Below are 23,383 nucleotides of genomic sequence, written 5' to 3'. Positions count from 1 at the left end.
TCTGTTCTCCAAATAGGTTATTGCCCACACAGGGTAGGTCAGATAACAGCTCTTGTACCTCAGGGTGAAGGTCGGAAGATTTGAGCCAGGCCCATCTCCTTGCCGAAATAGCTGCTGCAGATACTCTGGTAGCAGTATCAAAGATGTCATAGGATGATCTGATCTCATACTTGCCTGCCTCAAACCCTTTGTTTACTAGGGTTTGAAGCTGATCTTGGAATTGTTGAGGCAGGGTATCTGTCAAATCTTGTATTTGCTTAAAAATGACCCTATTATTTTGGGTCATATAGAGCTGATAAGCGGCAATCCGGGAGATGAGCATTGAGCCTTGGAATACTCGGCGGCCAATGGCATCTAGAAACTTTTGTTCCTTGCCAGGGGGAAAAGAAGTGTGAGGCTTTGATCTCTTTGCTCTTTTTTGTACAGATTCAACAATTACAGATTGGTGATCCAATTGAGTTTTCTGAAAGCCTGGAGCTGACTGCACCAAATAGATAGTGTCAGCTTTTCTATGCACTGGAGCAATGGAGCCAGGATGTTCCCAGCTCTTCTTGAGGAGATCCAGAAGAACCTGGTGGATAGGGATGGAGGTTATTTCCTTGGGAGCATCCAAGAATTGGAGCAACTCCATCATCTGGTGTCTGTCATCCTGTTCAGTCTGAAATTGGAAGGGAACCAATTCAGACATTTCCTTCACAAAATTTATGAAGGAGAGGTCCTCTGGAGGAGAACGCTTCTTACTTTCAGTTGGTGAAGGTGATGAAGGTAATTCATCTGTGTCTGGGGAGGAAACATCAGTCCAGGTGTCGTAGGGATCAGCACATGTCCCTCTAAGAACTAGAGGGGGACGGGGTGGTGGGATACCTGAAGGTCCCGGTCTAGGCTCCGAAGGAATCGGAGGAATTATCGGAGGCACCGATGAAGGCATCGAAGGCACCAGCGCAGGCATCGAGGGCATCGATGGATGGCTCAGTGGCGCCGGACGTATCGGCACCAATGGTTGGATCGGTGGTGAGAGACGTATCGGCATCGATGGCTGAGGCAGAACGCCGGATGGAGGGATGCGGAACGGTGTTTCTCCTCCCGATGACAATGTAAGCGGGGAGGGCACCAGAGCCATTGGAGACCCGGGGTCCATCGGTGGAAAAATGGCAATGAGCACTTCCATCCTGGAGAGCAGCGGTGCCAACGCTGCCGGAATAGATTTGGTGGACGGTTCCGAAATCGGTACCGGCATCGGTGCCAGAAGAACCTGAAGTCGTTGCATCGCCTTGTCGATGGCCTCCTGAACCATCCGGACCAGTTCTTCTCGGAGACCTGGAGCAAGCAGCCCCGGCTCCGGAACAGAAGGAGGCAGAGGCATAGCCAGAGGGACCACCGTTAAAGGCAGAGTCATTGTTCCCGATCCCCTGTTGGGTGAGGGTTGCCTCGGTGACCCGGTCGCCGAAAAGGTTGGTGCCTTTCCTGGACGGGGTTTCTTTGAAGGCAGCTCGGACGATGGCGAGGTCAAATATTTCACTCCCACAATGGTCTGAGACTTACGGTGTCAATGGCGATGTTTGTCTCTACGATCCCCTTGGTCCTAAAGGAGAGTAGAGGGTGTCGAAGGCTGAGATGTCATTGATGCCGGACGGTCACCAGCCGGTGGTGGATGCTGGCGTGAAGTTGACGGTGCCGGCTCTGATGATGTCGATGCAATGGATGGAGTAGGGGTTTGAGCACGGAAGAGAAGTTCCATCTTCTCCAATCTGGCCTTGCGACCTTTTGGTGTCATTAGGGCACATTTGGTGCAGGTCAAGACATCGTGCTCGCGTCCTAGACATATAACACAGATTTTATGGGGGTCTGTGAGGGACATGGTGCGATTACAGTTCGGGCACCGACGGAACCCAGACGCCATGGCAAAAATCGAGCCGCGGTACGGTCGACGGCCAGTAGGCCGCGAGGGCTAAACTCGACAGTAATCGACAGAAAACGGGTAAAAACTTACCGGAGTACCGCAGTTTGAAAAAAATTTAAAGGAGGGACCCCTGCAGGGCAAATTAACTTTTAGTAATTCCGTGAGGAAAATTCCTGTCAGGAATCTCTGTAGAGCTCCTTTACCGCGAGGCTACTGCTGCGCAGAAAAAAGAAGACTGAAAGGGGCCCCCTCTGGCTGCAGGGTTAGTGCCATGCTGGGCATTCCCAGTAGGGGCCAGTCAAAGTTCTGGAAACTTTGACAAAAAGTGTTCCGTGATTGGGCTCCATGCTGTGATGTCACCCATATGTGAGGGCTACCATCCTGCTTGTCCTGTGAGAACAACCGTGTCAGTATTGGTTAACCATGATTCAGTGAATAATAAAAGATCAGGTTTTTTATCATCAAGTAGGTCAACAAATACTGGTGTTTTCTGCCTTATAGACTGGCGTTGCAGTATATTATAGACAGTGATGAAAGAAATAACGAAGCTGTAGTGATCACTGGAGTAATTCTAGTGAGAAAGTTCCTACATACGTTCTTTGTCTCTTACTTCCATGAACTTGAACTACCACAACCTTCTTTGGCCTCTGAGGGTAGCGTGAGCAGTGGCAGGAGTCCACTATATAGGAGCTCCAGTTTGGGGTAGCCTAAGTTTCCTGAAGCCAGAAAAAGAGGCCGGCCAAGAAGAGATAGTTTAGTTTGTTATCCTTTATTTTACTGTACTTTTAATAAATAAAAGCACTTTTTTGTACATAAAAGCACTTTTTTGTAAATAAATGCAGTATCACCTTCTGAAACATCTTTCTATGAGAGTGCTCCTTTGTTGAATAGTCTGCCTTTGACTCAAGTGATGTATTTCTTGCAATTCATCCTGAGTCAGATACTCTTCCTCCTTTCTCCTCCTCTGGAGAAGGCATGTGGCTGTTTAGTGCAAAGTTATGGTGCACACAGCAGGATAGAAAGATCTCACACACTTTGGGGGGGGGGGGGGCTGTAAAGAAGGCATCCTCCAGATCTTTCTAGATAGCGAAAGTAAGTAAGCCAATGGTTCTATGACAGCCCTGGTCTTACAGTGTGCCCTTTTGTAGAGACACTCAGCTGCAATTGCTGGGGTGGCAATGGGGATATCGAGCCAGGTTTTCAGTGGATAGTCTCTGTCACCTGTAGAAGACACAGAAAATCTGGGTTACATATACCTTCTGAATTTCATAGTGACACAGCTCACAGGGTTAGTTTAGAGAAGCCCTGCAGTGGCACCCTAAATATGAGGGTGACAAAATAAAAGCAGGGAAATGGGTATGATAGAAGTGGTGGGTATCTTGCTACCTAGAAGCTATCCCCCAGTAATGTGTCCTTGCTGGAAGTGGTCATGAATTCTTGATTGTGAGAGAATGTAGGCATCGTGAGTGGATCCTGGAAAGCGAGGCACCACATTCATGATGAGGCCCTTGGCATTGCAGACCACTTGCATGTTTAGGGAGTGGAATCCCTTGCGGTTGCAGTATGAGTGCAATCTATAGCTCCCAAGACTGAGGGGAAGTATGCAATTTGATAGAAATCAGTCATTATTTGGTGATGTTCCTGTTTTCTGGAGGGGAAGGAGATAAAGTGTTGTGTTTCCTGAGCAAGTCAGCCAGGACCTGCTCTAGACACCTTGAGGTGGCAGACTGAGTGATTCCAGATGTAATTCCTAGAGGGGTTTGGAAAGTGCAGGTAGGAAAAAAGGCCAGGGTGGACTGGCAAGGCATTGCCCCTTTGGGTTAAAGGTTGCAGTTTAAGCTCTAACATTTGACAGAGGTACAGTATGGTTTTCAAATTACATCTGAACCTGCGCATTACTTCCTCCTCAGACTGATCCAGAAAATGTGTCAGAGTCCTGTAAACTCTGCTTAAGGGGTACCTCCTCCTCTGCATTCTTCTACTCCTCTCTCTCTTCTGAGCCGTATAGATCTGAGTACCAATGCAGCTATTATAATCATGTTGTAGAACAGAAAATATAAATATCCCACTCAATAGCTGTTGCTACACCATGTATTTCTCACCTCCTGTTCCAGTCTCTACCCGTTATACAAAAATCAACAGTCCATACCTGAACCTTTTTTTCCATGTTGTAAACCTGCTAGCCATGTGCTAGTAGCTTACACTTTCCCATTTACTGCCAGTAAGTCCCACAAGCACTCACGCCCACCTTCTGCCTTGCTCCTGCATCCACTGACCCAGAGCGAGGAGCCAAACAAACAGAAAATACCCGTGGAAACCTGAAAATAAGCACTCGCTTGTGTATACAGCCAGTAGCAAATATACACGTGTGAGTTTGGCTGAATGCGCCGTCTCATAAGCACGTGGCCCTTATAAAATATGTCATACGCATATAAGTCTGGTGTCCACCCCCAACATGCCATCACACCCCTTTTGTAACACTCCCAAGTGTGTGCGCGCATGCACACAGATGCGCACAAATGCAGCCTATGCAAAATTACATGTGCGCATGCCGGCCTTACAAACGCACATATGTGCCAATTTTTACATGCGCAGGCCTTTTAAAATCCGCCCGATAGGCTCTCAACCACATGCAGACACATGCTCTCTCACTTACATATACAGGCTCTCAATCACACACTTACATACACACTGTCTCAAACACACATGCTCGCTCACTCATTCACTCTCTCTGTCCCCATCGAAGAACAACTGGTGGCAGCAGCTTCCTCTTCTTCCAGCCCTCGTGGCTTCGAGAAAGGTGTCCCATCGGTGCGGGGGCTGACGTTGTTCCTCTTTTTGCTCCAGTCCGATGCTGCCCGCACTTGTAAACTACCAAAGTCTCTTTTTCCTGCACATTCGGCAGCTGCATACCACTTTCTCTTCCAGGCCATGGGGTCAGGAAGAAGAAACCATGCTGCTAGTACCACTAACTCCAGCTATCCTGCCGCATTCTGCCCAGGTTATCAGCATTTCAAGCCCGGGAGGAAGAAGAGTTTGAATTTCGCTGGGGTAAAGGAGAACAGCTGGACCAGTGGGGGACCAGGAAGTGTGGTGACACACCTGTGTGTGCTTGGTGACACACTGGTGTGTCACCACACACCAGTTGAGAACTGCTGCTCTATAGTATCATGCTACAGCAATGTAGCACCACTGGGGGACATAGGGCCGTCAAAGCCTTGCCCCTCAGGAGATCCAGCAATTCGATCCTGATTACCAACAAAGCTCTCTGTGGTGCAAGGATTCCTGCTCCGTGAAAGAGCAGGTGTCATTCATTAAGCATGCCAACAAAATTCTGAGTGATGCGCAGGCCAATCCCAGCCATTGAAGCCGAAGACTTGACAGGCAACTCATCTTGCTGTCACCCACCATAGGAGCAGGAATTCCATGCTAACTTGGTATTCTCTACCCAGCTAGCTTTCAAGAATAGCACATACAGTGCACCGTGGGTTGTGGTCACAAACACATGGTAGTGACACCTCAGTTGCCATGGGCACCCCAACCAAGCTAGCTGAAGCCATATCTTACTCTTACAACCACTAATGCTGCCTAGAGCTTTAACAACCATCAATGTTCTTGTTCAATGTCTTGGTAAGCCATGATAATGCCAAAAACATGATTCCATAGCACGACCTCTCCAAAACCACAGTAGAATACTGCAGAATGTCACCAACATATACAACTGACTCCATTCTGAAATGTGCTGAATTCTGCCATGTGCCTGTCAAGTCAGCCATCCCAAAACCTGTGACATAGGATACATTGTCTGCAATAATCGAAGGGGAATATGATAGTCTTCAATCACCCCAACTACCATGGGTCCACCAAACCCATTCCCCAAGGATAGATGAATAGCACTAAATTGCCTAGTGTTTGGTCTGGAGACCTTGCAGTAAGAAATGTAATAATTATTATAAGTACGAGGTTGCAAGAACAGCAAGATTTCACAAAAGAACTTAAAAGAAATAAACTTATAACCATATTAGCAAACACAGGGAGATTACTAGCCCATAATATTTTAGGGTTATTTTCTCGGACATACGCTAAAGACTAGAATGGAGGCATATACAAATCACCTTTAAAATCATTTGCAGGAATGAGAAGCTTAACCTCAAGCTAGCCCCAATGCTGCACTAGCTATGTTGCCACTTTGTGAACCCTAGCTGAAATAATATATTTGGCCATCAGTCATTCACGGAGGTAATTGCTCATGGAAGAGAAAATTCCGGAATGCAAGAGCTACTATTGCTGTAAGCCATCACAAAATGTCTTTATAAGGACGTGCTATATACGCCAGTTTTGGGCAAGTAGGATGCCATCCGAAACAATAACCTGACCAGCTAGCCCTTCACTGCCCTCATCCATAGGAATACCCACCAAACCTAGAGGCATAATAACATAAGAAAGTGCCATGCTGGGTCAGACCAAGGGTCCATCAAGTCTAGCATCCTGTTTCCAACAGAGGCCAAACCAGGCCACAAGAACCTGGCAATTACCCAAACACCAAGAAGATCCCATGCTATTGATGCAATTAATTCTACAACACCCACTGATTCAAGGAAAAACCTTGCTCAGTGGTCTTTTTTGTACGGTGGCTCTGTTCAAGGATAACCACATTTTAGTTATCCCTCTCATTTGCCCCGTATATTGCTCTTTATTATTCACACTTTATATTCATCTTTTTTTCTTTTCCTTTTTACTTATAAAATCCCTTCTCCCTGGCTGCTTGTCCGACCCACTTATCCGTTTTTATTCTCATATACTTATCAAGGCTGCCGCCCTCATGACTTCCTATGGGTTCAGATTCGCCTGCCCGACATTGGCCATGTTTCGGCACTGTGTGCCTACTTCAGGGTCTGCGGGAGAGAAATCTACTGTGTCCCAAATGGGAGAGAGCTTCCACCCAAATCTGTGCAGCTTCCTGACACAGAAGGAAGGAGCCCGTGCCTCCCTGTTTGTTGATGTACCACATGGCCACCTGGTTGTCAGTCTGAATCAGGATGACTTGATTTGAGAGGCGATCCTGAAAAGCCCTGAGAGCATATCTGATTGCTCGAAGCTCCAGGAAATATATTTGGTGTTTGGCTTCCTCTGGAGACCACGATCCTTGTGTTTGCAGATTGGTTACATGGGCTCCCCAGCCGAGGTTGGAAGCATCGGTGGTGAGCGTGACTTGAGGGCCTGGAGACTAGAAGGGCAAACCCTGGAGGAGATTTTTCTGAATGTTCCACCAGGCGAGGGACAGACGGAGTGAGTTGGTGACATGGACAAAGGTCGACAGGGGCTGAGTGCTTTGAGTCAATTGAGATCTTAGAGTCCACTGCATGACTCTCATGGCCAAGCAGGCCATTGGTGTGACGTGGACTGAGAACGCCATGTGTCCCAGAAGGATGAGAAAGTGGCATGTGGTGGCAGAGTGCTGAGACTGCAGCTGGTGAGCAAGAGACACGAGAGTTTGTGCTCGTTGTCGAGGCAGGAAAGCCTTTGCCTGCAAGGTGTCCAAATCTGCCCCAATGAACGACAAGGTTTGAGATGGAACTAAGTAGGATTTGTCGTAGTTGACTAGAAATCCTATTGTAATTAAAGTGTGTACGGTTAGATTGAGGGACAACAGAGCAGATTGCTGAGTGGGAGCCCTGACTAACCAGTCGTCCAGATAGAGGTAGACGTGAACACCTTGAGTCCTGAGGAAAGCTGCAACGACTACGAGGCATTTTGTGAAGACTCATGGCGCAGACGCTAGGCCGAATGGAAACACTCGGTATTGACAGTGCTTTGGGCCTACTAGAAACCTCAGGTATTTGCAATGAGATGGAGTTATCGCAATATGAGTGTATGCATCCTGGAGGTCCAGAGAGCAGAGCCAATCTCCTCTTTGTAGAAGAGGTAGAAGCGAGCCCAAGGTGACCATCTTGAACTTCTCTCGCAGGAGGTACTTGTTGAGGGCCCGTAGGTCTAGAATAGGACGAAAGCCTCCTGATTTTTGGGGGATTAGAAAGTACCGGGAATAGAACCCTAGGCCATGCTGAGTGTATGTTACGGGTTCTACTGCGTTGGACTGGAGAAGGAGGGAGACCTCTTGATCCAGAAGAATGGAGTGATCGGATGTTCTCCACATCGGCAGAGGTGGGGAGTCCGGAAGCACGGAGAGAAAGTTCAGATGGCAACCCTGAGCAATTATTGCCAATACCCATTGGTCTGAGGTAATTGAGTGCCATATGTTGTGGAAGTGGCACAATCGACCTCCCACTGGTATGTGTGGCAGTGGAATCTGGCTGCTGCTCTCTAGGTGGAAGTCAAAAACCTGAAGCAGGCCCTGGTTGAGGAGCTGCTTGTGGTTTTTGTTTACGTGCTTGACGAGACTGTGCTTTTTGAAAAGGTTTCATGGCACGGGATCTAGTTGGTGGTGGATAGGACTTCTTCGGGCGGAAGAATGACTTTTTAGAGTCCTTCCTGAAGGGCTGTTTAGAAGAATAGTCAGACAGCATCAGAGAGAGCTGTCTTAGGTTCTCATGATGGTCCTTTAGTTCTGCCACTGTACCTTGAATCTGTTCGCCAAACAGATTATCTCCGACACAAGGCTGGTCGGACAACCTGTCTTGTACTTCAGAGCGAAGGTCAGAAGACTTGAGCCAGGCCCACCTTCTTGCCTAAATAGCAGCTAAAGATACTCTAGTAGAGGTATCAAAGATGTCATAAGATGTTCTGATCTCATGCTTTCCTGCCTCAAAACCCTTATTCACTAGGGTTTGGAGCTGTTCTTGAAACTGTGGAGGCAGGGAGTCTGAGAAGTCTTGTATTTGCTTGAAAATGACCCTGTTATATTGGGTCATATAGAGCTGATAGTCCGCAATTCGAGGGATGAGCATTGACCCTTGGAAGACTCGGCGACCAATGGTATTCTAGGAACTTCTATTCCTTGCCAGGGGGAACAGAAGTGTGAGGCTTTGACCTCTTCGCTCTCTTCTGTGCAGTCTCCACCACGACAGAGTGGTGATCCAGTTGTGATTTCTGAAAACCTGGAGCTGACTGCACTAAATAGGTGGTGTCAGCTTTCCTGTGGACTGGAGCAAGGGAGCCAGGATGTTCCCAGTTCTTCTTCAGGACATCCAGAAGGACCTGATGGATGAGAATAGAGGTGATTACTTTGGGAGCATCAAAGAATTGGAGCAACTCCATCATCTGGTGCCTATCATCCTGTTCAGTCTGCAATTGGAAGGGAACCAATTCAGACATTTCCTTCACAAAGTTTATAAAAGAGAGGTCCTCTGGAGGAGAAAGCTTCCTACTTTCAGTGGGTGAAGGTAAATCATCAGTGTCTGTCGAGGAATCATCAGCCCAGGTATCATAAGGATCAGCACCTGTCCCTCTAGGAGGGGGACAGGGTGGTGGGATACCTGAAGGTCCCGTTCTAGGCTCCGAAGGAATCGGAGGAATTATTGGAGGCACCGATGACAGCATCAAAGGCACCGGCGCAGGCATCGAGAGCATCGATGGATGGCTCAGTGGCGCCGATGGACGTATCGGCACTGATGGTTGGATCGGTGGCGAGGGACGTATCAGCATCGATGGCTGAGGTAGAACTCCCAATGGAGGGATGCGGAACGGTCTTTCTCCTCCCAATGACATTGTAAGTAGGGAGGGCACCGGAGCCATCGGAGACCCGGGATCCATCGGTGGAAAAGCGGCGATGAGCGCTTCCATCCTGGAGAGCAGCGGTGCCAGCACTGCCGGAATTGGGTCGATGATTGGTTCCGCAATCGGTACCGGTGTCTGTGCCGGAGGAACCTGAAGTCGTTTCATCGCCTTGTCGATGGCCTCCTGAACCATCCGGACCAGTTCTTCTCGGAGACCTGGAGCAAGCAGCCCCGGCTCCGGAACAGAAGAGGGAGGCAGAGGCATAACCGGAGGGACCACCATTAGAGGTGGAGTCGCGGCTCCCGATCCCCTGTCGAGCGAGGGTTGCGTCGGTGACCCGGTTGCAGAAACGGTCGGTGCCTTTTCTGGACGGGGTTTCTTCGACAGCAGCTCGGACGATGGCAAGGTCGATGATTTCGCTCCCTCGATGGTCCAAGACTTACGGTGTCGATGGCGATGTTTGTCCCTGCGATCTCCTCGGTCCTGAGGGGGACTAGAGGGTGTCGATAGCAGAGATGTCGTCGATGCCGGGCGGTCACTGGCCAGTGGTCAATGCTGGAGCGAAGTTGACGGTGCCAGCTCTGACGACGTCAATGCAATGGACGGAGTTGGGGTTTGAGCATGGAAGAGAAGTTCCATCTTCTCCAATTTGGTCTTGCGACCTTTTGGTGTCACTAGGGCACATTTGGTGCAGGTCAAGACATTGTGCTCGCGTCCTAGACACATAACACAGACTTTATGGGGGTCCGTGATAGACATGGTGCGGGTACAGTCCGGGCACCAACGGAACCCCGAAGCCATGGCCATGGAAAAAAGTCGAGCCACGGTACAATCGACGGCCAGTAGGCCGCGAGGGCCAAACTCGACGGTAATCGACGGAAATTGGGTAAAAACTTACCGGAGTACCGCGGTCTGAAAAAAAGTTAGAGGAGGGACCCCTGTGGGGCAAATTAATTTTTAGTAATCCCGTGAGGAAAATTCCTGTCAGGAATCTCTTCAGAGTTCCTTTACAGCGAGGCTACTGCTGCGTGGAAAAAAGAAGACTGAAGGGAGACCCCTGCTGGCTGCAGGGGTAGGTGCCATGCTGGGCATGCCCAGTAGGGGCCAGTCATAGTTCTGGAAACTTTGACAGAAGTTTTCCGTGATTGGGCTCCATCCTGATGATGTCACCCATATGTGAGGACTCCTGCTTGTCCTGTGAGAAATTTCTTTTTCACTCAATGCAAAATTAAGCTCTGGACTTCATTGCCAGAGGATGTGCCAGATGAATAACCACTGCTATTACTGGCATTAGGAGCATGGGATCTACTTAATATTTGAGTACTTGCCAGATACTGTTGGTACTGTTAATGAACCTGTCTGATCCAGTATGGCAACTTCTTATGTTCTCTTATAACCTGCTCATTTACAAATTTCTTGACAATGACAAGCAATATATCTTTGAATTGCCTGCAGAGATGCAACATTTTCTTAACTAGTGCAGTGAGACTCATGTTGTTACAAAGAAGAAAATGTATGCACAGCAGGATAATTTCTGAATGGTTCCCCCATTGCTCCTCTTTGTCTGTCCTTCTGCACCAGGAGGGCTGGGAAGCACCAGATTAAAGGTGCAGTGTGCTGGCTATGCCTGCCTGGTCCCCCCATGCAATTGGCTTTTTTGTTTGTTCTTTTTTAATTCTGGTTTATTTTACTTAATATACTTTAATGGTTAAATTATTGCATAGAATATACTTTACCCCTATTTTTTATTCTAAAGCATTCCCAAATACCAGTACAACTTGTTGGTCAGGTTGTTGTGAGATTGGTACATACAAGCATATGTGGTGGGATTGCCAGTGTGCACATCAGTTCTGGTTTCAAGTCATGCAGGAAGTTGTGGTCATTCTTGGTTTCCCAATACATATTGCACCCATATTAGGACTTCTTGGAAGACGGGATGGATTTGCTTACCCAGTGAAATACAGGGTTATTAGTTGGTGAGCTCCTTCTGGCATCTCAATTTACCATTGCCGCTTTCTGGAAATCTAATCCTGGTATAGATTTCTGGCAGGCTCAAGTACAGAACATTGCTGATATTGAGAAATTAAGATAAAATCTTACATATGAAACCTTCAAATCTGATAGAATCTGGGATCCTTATCACACTTTTTATGGCTTCAGCTGAGTTATGTTTTTGGATGGGTATACAGTATAGTGGGCTACATTGGTTAAATCATAGTATTTCTTTCCTTTCTCTTCTACTAAACACTAAACCGCTTCAGATGATACAAAATGCTGCAGCGAGATTACTAACACCAGCCGAGGAAATCACATCTCACCCATCCTCAGAAACCTACATTGGCTACCAGTAAATTTTAGAATTCTTTACAAAGCAATCACCCTAATACATAAATCCATCCATCACCAACTCCAACTCAGCCTTGAAATACCCTTCAAACTTCATTCCTCCAACAGGCCAATTAGAGATAATCATAAAGGTACTTTGAATTACCCCCCAACTAAAGCCTCACGCCTTTCCTCGACCAAAGACCGAGCTTTTTCAATAGCAGGTCCATCTATTTGGAACAACATTCCTTCAAGCCTCCGACTAGAACCTTGTCTCATTACGTTCAGAAAAAAACTTAAGACGTGGCTATTCCACCAAGCCTTCGATGATCCTCCAGACAACCCTTAGTCTTCTTTTTCCTCACTTGGACGTAGAAGATTAAAGTCCTACAACCATTCAAACGAAGAACTCTGGCACTCACTGATTAAAGCATCTTTTTGCTCTAATCCAAATTCCTTTTTGGATTATGCTTCTTTCATTATTTTTTGGCCTTTTTAACTTTCTTCCAGCTCTTAAGCTTCCCAAGTTTTTACTCCTTGTTAAATGTAACTTTACGTTATTCTCTTCTCTTGTTAATTACTTTTATTTATTGCTTCTGTTATACCCTTGTTTTATGTAAACCGATCCGATATGGTTTATTTACTATGAAGGTCGGTATAAAAAAGTGTTAAATAAATAAATAAATATATATATATAACCCTCTCATCTAACAAAATCGCTCAGCTTGTAATAGGTGTTATCCCAAGACAGCAAAACGTAGCCCTCACACATGGGTGACGTCACTGACGGAGCCCTATTGCGGGAAAACTTTCTGTCAAAGTTTCTAGAACCTTTTGACTGGAACTGTGAGGCCACTGAGCATGCCCAGCATGCCATGATATTCTCTGCCACAGGGGTCTCTCTTCAGTCTCGTATGTAGCAATAAGCTTTAGCAAAATAAAATAATAAAAGATATAAGACCCAACTCCGCGGGGTGGCGGGTGGGTTTCGTGAGGACTACATCCTGCTGTCCTGGGATAACACCTATTACAAGGTAAGCAATTTTGCTTTATCCCAGGACAAGCAGGATTCTAGTCCTCACACATGGGTGATTAGCAAGCTAGAGGCTGAGTCATTTTGTAGTGAAGTAACACTGAAGTATTGTTGGTGAAAATGAGGCAGCCGAAGATCACAGCAGGTTGGATGTAGAAGGAGTTGGGATTAAACTAGAAACAAGTTCTTTAAGACAGATTGTCCATAGGCTGAATCTTGTCGTCCTTCTTTGTCCAGACAGTAATGAGCTGCAAAGGTGTGAAGAGAATTCCAAGTCGGGATCACATCTATATTATTGGATGGATACAGCTATTGGAGATTAGAAAAATGATTTGCTGATGATTGCCCTGGGAGTGTCACGGAACAAGCATGGAAATCTTTTCCCCTGAAGCAGGACCTTAAGAGTGGGGGTCCGAAACGCGATCGTGTTGGGCTTTGCAGATGAGTATCACTGCTGAATTGCTTTACTTTGCATTGGGAGTGAAAAAAAGTGACTTTGCTATTTAGCTGACTTTAATTTTGAATGGGCTTTTTGGGAGCTCTCATCAGTTGGACGGAAAGAAAAAATTCATGACAAAATTGAAAAATTATAAAAATTCACAAAAATATATAAAGTAAAATGGACCCGAAACCATAAAGAGAGTCGGGTATGATACCTTGACCCTATGAGTAGTGGTCCTACAAAATTATATTGTTCTCTATAGTAGGATAGCTGGAATGGGGTATTTAAAGGAGAAACCAGGTATACAAGCATTTTGATATATTGTTTACATTTTGGTTCCTGGAGTACACACGGTGTGAGAGACCCGCTGGGTGTGATTGGCTGCTTTACATATGTCAAGAATTGGCACTGAACGATAGTGTGCTGAGGTTGACATTGCTCTTACTGAATGCACCTTTACTCGCCCTTGGAGAGGAAGGCCTGCTTTTTCATAGCAAAACTATATGCAATCTGCTAACCAGTTAGATAGAGTATGTTTATCCACTGCTTTACACGGTTTGTTTGGATCATAAGAAACAAACAGTTGAGTGGCTTGCCTAGTCGCCCTAGGTTGTCTGGGCTGAGGTCTTTGCTGTGTTCTAGAAGACCTGGTCCTAGATGTAGGAGGGTAGTACTGTCTTTGTAAATAAAAAGGTCTTCTAGTCTCTTTTCGTTGAGGCCTACGAAGAGAGTGCATAGGTGGATCCTGTGGGATCGAGGAAAGCTGTCTCAGGGTTTCAGTATGTTCTTTTAAGTGAGCAACTGCATCCTGGACTTTGGCTCTCCTAGGCATGGCAGATCTACTAAATTATCCTGGACTTCAGGCCTGAGGTCCGGGGCTTTAAGCCATGCCCAACGCCTGGCACTGATCCCAGATGCAGCCACTCTGGAAGCTGTCTCAAACCTGTCATAGGCTGCACGTACTTCATGTTTGCCTGCCTCCAGCCCTTTGTGGATGATGGCTTGGGCTGCTTCTTGATATTGTGATGGAAGAGATGGAATGAATTCTTGCATTTGCTTCCACAAATCTCTTTGATATTGGGTCATGTAAAGTTGATATGAAGATATTCTCGAATTTAACATGGCCCCTTGGTAGACATTCCGTCCCAGGGAATCTAAAAATCTATGATCTTTTCCTGGGGGATTTGAGGAATGCGGCCTAATTCTTTTGGATTTTTCTGTGCAGACTCTACCACTACTGACTGGTGAGGGAGCTGTGATTTTTGGTAGCCAGGAGCAGACTGCACCAAATATGTACTGTCCATTCGTTTGTTGACAGCTGGCACTGAGCAGGGATGTTCCCAAATACGATGTTGCAAATCTAGGAGAACATCATGCACTGGTATAGCTACCACTTGTTTCGTAGGATCTACAAATTGAAGTACATCCAATATTTGCTGTCTTGCTCTGTGACTAAAGTGAATGGTATGGTGTCAGCCATTTCCTGGACAAAAGTTGTGAATGAGAAATCTTCTGGAGGAGATATTTTCCTTGGATCTGGTGGAGATGGATCCAACAAACTCTTCAGATGAGGTATCTGATTGTGTATCGCTCCAAGTGTCATATGGATCTTGGACTTGCGGAGAAATTGTGGAAGTCTTAGGCGGTGGAGAAATTCCTGAAGGTCCTGGTAATGGATCCTCAATAGGTGACTCCTCAGTATGCTCTTCCTGTGGATTAGAGGGAAGAGAATCGAGCAGATCATGATATTTTTTCATTAAGATCTGATATAGTGCTAACTCTGGGCTTCCTGGATCCCCAGAAAGGAGTGGCACCGATGGTGACGGCGTTGGTCGCTTCGAAGTCACCATAGTTGTTATCGATTTAGGCCCCAGCATCGATGCAATTATTGACATCAACAGGGTCGGCATCGGTATGGTGACCGGTGTTGGTAGGATCACCGACATTGGCAAAGATAACGGCGTCGGTGACGTCACCAGCAAGCGGTGATCCAACAAGCAGTGATCCAGGCCTTGAAGGAACAGACACCTATTCTGGCAACTGTGCCGATGCCGGCGATCGTGCCGATGCCGGTGACGTCACCGGCATCGGCGATGTCACCGGCATCTGCACAATCGCCGGAATAGGTGTCTGTTCCTTCAAGGCCTGGATCACCACTTGTCTTATAAACATCGACAATTCCTGCGATATAGCTGGAGTAGATGGAGCAGCTGTATGCGGTGGCGGTGTGGGTGTTGATAATACCTCCACAGATCCCTGTGTAGGTTTGATCGATGATGTAGGCCCCGACGCTGGTAGCGGAGTTTCCTGATGCTTTTGCCGTTTAGCGGTCGGTTCCCCCGGGGAGAGGGTTAACGCTGAAGTCGGTGTGTGTCGATGTCGGTGCCTATGTTTGGGCCTATGCTTGACTACCAACCTTATCGACGCCGAAGTCGATGGCGAAGCTTGATCTCCCGATCCTTCCAGACAACGTTTTTTCAGCAAAACATTTTTGGAAACTCCTGCTGGGGACGATTTCATCGATGTTGAAGGAGAAGGAAGAAGCTGAAGGTGAAAGAGATGTTCCATTTTCTCCTGTCTAAGTTTTCTTCCTTTGGGAGTCATTTCTGCTAATTGAGGGCAGGATGAGACATTGTGTTTGTCTCCCAAACAGAGAACACACTCAAAGTGTGGATCTGTTATCGACATTGTCCGATTACATATCGGACATTTTTTAAATCCTGAAGCCATCTTTTCACCAACAGCCATCGATGAAAAGAGGGGAAAATACTGAGAAAGTTTTACTTGAAGTAAAAACGAGACTAAGATTTCTCACCGGCCGGTGGAAATATGAGAGAGATCCCTTATGGGAGAAAAGCTTTTGAAAAATAAATGACTTTCTAGTCAGTAAGTCTGTGAGAAAAACTCACAGGGCTCCTTACTCTGCGATGCTTACAGCAGCGCGGAAAAACGAAGATTGAAGAGAGACCCCTGTGGCAGAGAATATCATGTCATGCTGGGCATGCTCAGCGGCCTCACAGTGCCAGTCAAAAGTTTCTAGAAACTTTGACAGAAAGTTTTCCCGCAATAGGGCTCAGTCACTGACGTCACCCATGTGTGAGGACTAGCATCCTGCTTGTCCTGGGATAACCTGGATTCTAACAAGATGAACTGTGCTGAAGAGGAAACTCTCTGTTCTGTTAAAAGGAGCCTCTCAATCTCCACACTGTCAAGTGAAGAGATGAGTGTAGTAGGTGTAGGAGCGTCCCTTGATCTTCGCAGAGAAGATCTAGGCGATTCGGTAATCAAATTGGGTCCGTGATGGACAGTCGGAGAAGGAAACTGTACCACGGTTGCCTCGGCCAAGCCGGGGCTATGAATATTAGTTGAGCTTTGTCCGTTATGCATTTTTTAATTGCTCTGGTAATGAGTGGTATGGGAGGAAAGGCATACAGGAGGCCTGTCGTCCACGGAATGAAGAAGGCGTCTTGAGCAATCCTGAATTGACTTAGTCTTATCGAGCAGAATTTGGGGACTTGAGCGTTGATTTTCGTTGCAAAGAGAACTATCGCAGGCGTCCCCCACTGTATGAAGATGTCCTGGGCGACTTTTGAATTGAGTGCCCATGCGTGAGGATGAAAGATGCGGCTTAGCCTGTCCGCTCTTGTGTTTGCCACTCCCGGTAGGTAAGTTGCTTGTAGATGTATGCAATTCTGGTGAGCATGTTCAAAGATTGCCAGGGTCTCCTTGCAAAGGGACCATGAACCGGACCCTCCTTGTTTGTTGATGTAAAACATCGCCACTTGATTGTCCGTGTAGATCATGACCCTGCGATCTTTCAGGTGGTCCTGAAACACTTGTAGTGCATTTCAAATCGCTCTGAGTTCTAATCTATTTATTTGCAGGGTCTGCTCAGAGATTGTCCATAACCCTTGTGTTTCGTAAATCTCGAGATGTACTCCCCATCCCTTGCGAGACGCATCTGTGGTTAATACTGCGTTGTGAGGAGGGGAACTGAATAATGCTCCCTTGGACGGGGTGGAGTCTAGAAGCCACCATGTTATGTCCTGTCTCATCTCGGATGGCAACGATAACTTTTGTGTCAACGGTTCTGAGTGTTGTTTCCATTGCAGGCATCTCATGTGTAGCCTGGTGTTGGGAACCGTGAAAATAGCAGCTGTCACGTGGCCTAGGACTACTAGAATTTGTCTCGCCGAAGGTCTCTGAGTATGGTTTAACACATGGAGAAGATGACGCAATTGTGATATTCTGTCGTTTGGTAGATATGCCCAGTTGCAAGTGGTGTCCAGGCATGCTCCTATGAATTGCAGTTGTTGTGTTGGTTGTAGGTGTGATTTCTGAAAGTTGATCACTAGTCCTAATTCATGTAAGCAGTCTATCACCTGATGGAGGTGATCAATTAAGATGCTCGGAGCTGAGGCGATTATCAGCCAATCATCCAGGTTTGGAAATATGGTTATACCCTGTTGTCTGAGATGAGCCACCATCACAACCATACATTTGGTGAAACCCTGGATGCAGCCGATAGTCCAAAGGGAAGAACTTTGTACTGGTAGTGGTGATGCTTGTAGCGGAACCACAGGTATCGCCAAGAGGATGGATGGATTGGAATATGTGTGTAAGCATCCTTTAGATCAATGGAACACATCCAGTCGTTGGGTTGAATCAGAGGTAGGATCGATTTCAACGATACCATCTTGAATTTCTCTTTGGCTAGGAATTTGTTCAATTCCCGCAGATCTAGTATGGGACGAAGGACACCTGACTTTTTGGGTATGAGGAAATATGGGGAATAAAACCCCGCTTGTCGGGTCTTCGGGGAAATCCGTCGAATGCCTGTTGTTTGCAAAGCAAAGCAATTTCCTCCCCCAGTTGTGGTTGGAAGCTTTGAATCTTTAGAGTGGAAAGGTGAGGTAGCATGGGTTTTGTGGTAAATTGGAGTTGGTAACCGTGTCGTACTATCTCTAAAACCCATTGATTGGATGTTATTCTTTCCCAAGCTGCCAGGCAAGAATGGATTCTGCTGGGTGGTGCTTGGTGTTGTGGTGGTGGCTGGGTTACTAAAAAGATGGCGTAGATTTTACTCATATATCGTGCCTAGCTTTCGTAGCCTATTCCCTATAGGCACGATATATGAGGTCACTTGGAAAACACTATAAAATTCTCAACCCACTACTCATAATCTCAGGATCTTTGTATAGTGTATGAACAGCAGTTTCCTGGGTTCTTAGGATTCCATTTTCTGTTGTAGATTTTACTGCAGCAGCCGGCTGTTGTGCCTGCTGTCTTTGGTTACGTGGTTTACCCCTACATTGGTTCGGGGTCTGTTGTTGCGGCGTAGACCGCTGGTAAGATGAATACAGCTGTGTACGAAAGGACTGATAAGACCTGTAAGGTCTGCGGGCATATGATTGTCGATGAGTGGATCCAACATAACGACGTGTGGTCGAGTAGTGAGGATGTGATGTTAAGGATTGAACTGCTAGAGCTTCTTCTTTCAATTTGCTCACTGTGTCCTGAAATCTTTCTCCGCACAGGTTGTCTCCTGAACACAGGAGGTTCGCCAGCTTCTCATGTAAATCTTCCCGTATCGTACTGGAACGTAACCATGCCATTCTACGGGCTGTGATGGCTGTTGCAGACGCTCTGGAAGATGTCTCAAATCCCTCATATATCAACCGCAGAAGGTGTCGAGAACACTCTTCCATATCATGAAGAGGCGGTGGTATTTGATCTGCCGTCGAGGAAAGCATACCTTTTGTGGCTTGTATACACTCATATAGGTATTGTACAATGTAGAATTGGTAGTGCATAATGCGGACATTTAAGATTGAGTTGTGGTACATCTTCCTGCCAAACTCATCTAAATATCTGTTATCCTTGCCTGGTGGATATGAGGTATGTGACTTTGTTTTCTTGAATCTTTGCATCACAGACTCTACCACAATTGAAGCATGCGGTAATTGTGGCATAGAGTAAGGCGATGCTTTCCGCATGCAAAATTTTATATCCGTTTTCCTTGAGACCACCGAGAGAGAGTAAGGTGTTTCCCACGATTTCATTAAGACTCTATGTAGGAGTTCTTGTGGTGGAAGAGATGTTGGTTCTCCTGGAGTATCGAAACTTTTTAGGAGACCAAAGGTTTCTGATCTAGGGTCTGTCTCCTTTTGGACCTCTAGGTGTAATATGGTACCCAATTTTTCCAAAAATTTGGGGTACACGAGGTCCTCTGGAGGGGAATTTGGTTCCTGCGGTTGTTCCTGTGGGTCCGATAGGAACCCGGTAGATGATGATGGGGAGGTTTGTGGAGACAGGGAATCGATAGGTGTATCTTGGTTTCGAACTGGTGAAATTGGTCGTTTTATTATTGGAGATGCCGGAGGCTCCTCCGACTGTTCCCTAGAAGTATGAGTATTATGTTCTGGAGAACTCATAGAGAGATCATTAGACATCTTAAAGGATGATTGAAGAGTCTCATAAAACCCTGCTAACGATTGGGATAATTGCAAAAATGCCTCTTTTGTTTGAGGAGGCATTGTTGAAATACCAGATGGTTTTGGTAACTCACATGTTTTAGGGTGCATCAGAGGTACTTGAGGTAAAGTACTTGGCACATCGTATTCTCTCCCCATCTTGTCGTCTGCTGTCCCAATGGAATTATCTGAGGAGGAAGAAGCATCAGAGGAAGTGACCTGTATTATCTCTCTATGAGATAAGGTCCTTGCACCTTGTGCGTGCGACGACGCAGAAGTAGAAGGGCTTACTTCCCATGTTTCACTCATTTTCTAAGCTATTCTATGGTGCGAGTGATGTGCATGTCTATTATGATGGTGTGACGAGGATCCTGTGTGGTCTTTCCGTGAAGACTGCGATCGTTTTCTATGTTTTGTTGTCAATCTCGAAGAGTAGGAAGTACTCAAGCGGTTTGGTGTTACAGCTGGAGAGGTAGAACGAGATACTTCTGAGGACTTATGTCGCTGTTTTAACCCATGTTTTATTGCATGAGATAGTTGTTTGGATTTATCTCCAGCTTTTTGTGGTGTATGATGCGACACCTTAAGCTTGTGCATCATTAGGCCTTTAATGTGTTGTGTAGGTGTTGGGCTTCTTGATGTCTTCTGCACCGTGCACGCCGATGACTCCAGCGCCATGTGCGCAGATTTCAACTTGTGGGCAGATCTCGATTTGTGCGCATATGTTTTCGGCGCCGTGCGCATACATGTCTGCAGTGCCGTTGATTCCGGCACCGTGCGCGCATCCAGCGTCGTGTGCATAGACGGCACTGTGCGCGCAGATGTCTTCGGCGCCGTGTGCGCGGATATCTTCGGCGCCATATGCGCAGAAGTTTTGTGCGCTGATAATATTTTGGGCACAGAAGTGGTATGCGCCAACGGTGTTTTAGGCGCAGAAGGCATCTTGGGCGCATAAGTTTTAGGCGCCGGAGATTTTGGGCGCCGTTGTTTCCTGCGCCGGTGATTCTGGCTCTGTCGGTTCATTTGAATCCGATGGCCAATGCCTTCGTGGCAAGTCATTACCTCCAAGCCTGGAGGGGTGAGGATCCCATGAAGATGCCCGTTTCTGTGTTAGAGGCATTGTTTTAGAAGGGCCAGGCGACAAATGAGCCTCCAATGGTTGTGATGGACTGAAAAGTTCCTTCATTTGATAAGCCCTCTGTTTCTGGGCGCTCGGCAACATTCGGGCACAGAATTCACAGACTTGTAGATCATGATCTGGCCCCAGGCATCGGTAACATCGGTCATGGCCATCAGTGACCGACATTACCTTGCCGCAAGTACAGGGTTTAAACCCCAATTTCTTAAACATTTTAGAAAAAATAAGAAAAAACGCTGAGAAGTCAGCTCCGTGTGCGATCCCGCTCGCGGAAAAAATAGACTGAGGAGAATCTGTTACTTTAGCCGCAGAGAGCTAAAATCTAATCTCTGCTTGGTAAAGCTCCGCCTCCCGAACCTGATTGACAGATCCCATGACAGCATGGCTAATTCAGCCCTGCTATCAACGGGAAAAGATTCATTCTTTTAATGAATATGTATGCATTAAGACATTTTCTATTTTATTCACCATTCCCTTTCTAAAAATTTCTAACATTCTGTTTTCTTTTTTGACTGCTACAGCACACTGCGCTGACGATTTCAATGTATTATCCACTATTATGCCTAGATCTTTTTCCTAATATGGAACCTAACAACACATAACTACAGCATGGGTTATATTTTCCTATATGCATCACCTTGCACCTGTCCACATTAAATTTCATCTGCCATTTGGATGCCTACTCTTCCAGTCTTGCAAGTTCCTCCTGCAATTTATCACAATCGGCTTGTGATTTAACTACACTGAACAATTTTGTATCATCTGAAAATGTGATTACTTCACTCGTCATATTCCTTTCCAGATCATTTATAAATATATGGAAAAGGACCAGTTCAAGTACAGATCCCTGAGGCACTCCACTGTTTACCCTTTTCCACTGAGAAAACTGACCATTTAATCCTACTCTGTTTCCTGTCTTTTAACCAGTTTGTAATCCACGAAAGGACATATCCTCCTATCCCATGACTTTTTGGTTTGCTTAGAAGCCTCTCATAAGGGACTTTGTCAACAGCCTTCTGAAAATCCAAATACACTATGGGCCAGATATTCAAAGGGGTACTGTCGATTTTGGGCAGCCTTGCGCGCGCCGACCCCAGATTTTAATGGATACGTGCGTATCTATTGAAATCCCGCGTACACTTGTTCGCACCTGGTGCGCGAACAAAAGTACGCGTGTGCGCAGATTTATAAAATCTGCCCCTATATCTACCAGTTCAGCTTTATCCACATGTTTATTAACTCCTTCAAAAAAATTAAGCAGATTTGTGAGGCAAGACTTCCTTGGGTAAATCCATACTGTGTTCCATTAAACCATGTCTTTCTATATATTGTGATTTTAATCTTTAGAATAGTTTCCACTAATTTTCCCTGCACTGAAGTCAGGCTCACCGGTCTATAGTTTCCCAGAACACCCCTGGAGCCCTTTTTAAATATTGGGGTTACAATGGCCACCCTCCAGTCTTCAGGTACAATAGATGATTTTAATGATAGGATACAAATTTTAACTAATAGAGCTGAAATTTCATTTTTTAATTCCTTCAGAACATTGGTATGCATACTATCTGGTCCAGGTGATTTGCTACTCTTTAGTTTGTCTATCTGTCCTACTACATCTTCCAGGTTCACAGTGATTTGGTTCAGTTCATCTGACTCATCACCCTTGCAAACCATCTCCAGAACTGGTATCTCTCTCATTTAGTCTTTTTGCAATGGCCTTATCTTCCCTAAGAGTCCCTTTAACCCCTCTGTCTTCTAACGGTCCAACTGACTCCCCCGCAGGTTTCCTGCTTTGGAAACATTTAAAAAATGTTTTCATTATGGGGTAGATTTTAAAAAATTGCGCGATCGCGTACTTTTGTTTGCACACCAGGCGCGAACAAAAGTACGCTGGATTTTATAAGATACGCGCGTAGCCGCGCGTATCTTATAAAATCCGGGGTCGGCGAGCACAAGGGGGTGAACATTTGTGCAACCTGTGCGCGCCGAGCCCAGCGCGCGCTGCCTGTTCCCTTCGCCCTCCCCCCACCTTCCCCTCCCTTCCCCTACCTAACCCACCCCCCCGGCCCTATCTAACCCCCCCCTACCTTTGTTGGCAAAGTTACGCCTGCTATCAGCAGGCGTAACTTTGCGCGCGCCGGACGGCAGCCCCGCTCCATGTTCCGGTCCCGGGGGCTGGCCCAGAGGCCGCGGCCATGCCCCCGGAACACCCCCGGGCCGAAACCACGCCCGCGTCGCCGCCCCCAAAACGTCACGTCACTCCAGCCACGCCCCCGACACGCCCCTTTTAGAAAGCCCCGGGACTTACGCGCGTCCCGGGGCTTTACGTGTGCCAGCAGCCTATGCAAAATGGGTGCGCCGGCGCACGCACGCAGGGCTTTTAAAATCCGCCCCTATA

At 46.6% G+C, this 23,383-nt stretch overlaps 1 protein-coding gene across 5 annotated transcripts in view; it reads right to left on the bottom strand.

Annotated features, from left to right (window-relative positions):
- The window catches only part of ENTHD1 (ENTH domain containing 1), a 547,844-nt gene that overhangs the window by 345,053 nt on the left and 179,408 nt on the right, over positions 1–23,383 (bottom strand). Inside the window, exon 1 of one of the 5 annotated variants that reach the window (XM_029590175.1) lies at positions 2,749–2,878. The exons of the other annotated variants lie outside the window; for them this stretch is intronic. The gene's annotated coding sequence lies outside the window, so the exon portion shown is untranslated. Of the gene's footprint in view, positions 1–2,748; positions 2,879–23,383 lie in introns of those variants that run through there. 5 annotated transcript variants of the gene reach the window in all.

This window comes from Rhinatrema bivittatum, chromosome 2 (genome assembly GCF_901001135.1).
Source record: "Rhinatrema bivittatum chromosome 2, aRhiBiv1.1, whole genome shotgun sequence".
In the NCBI taxonomy this organism is placed as follows: Eukaryota; Metazoa; Chordata; class Amphibia; order Gymnophiona; family Rhinatrematidae; genus Rhinatrema; species Rhinatrema bivittatum.
The sequence above is the reverse complement of the archived record's forward strand: the minus strand, read 5'-3'. Positions and strand labels throughout refer to the sequence as shown.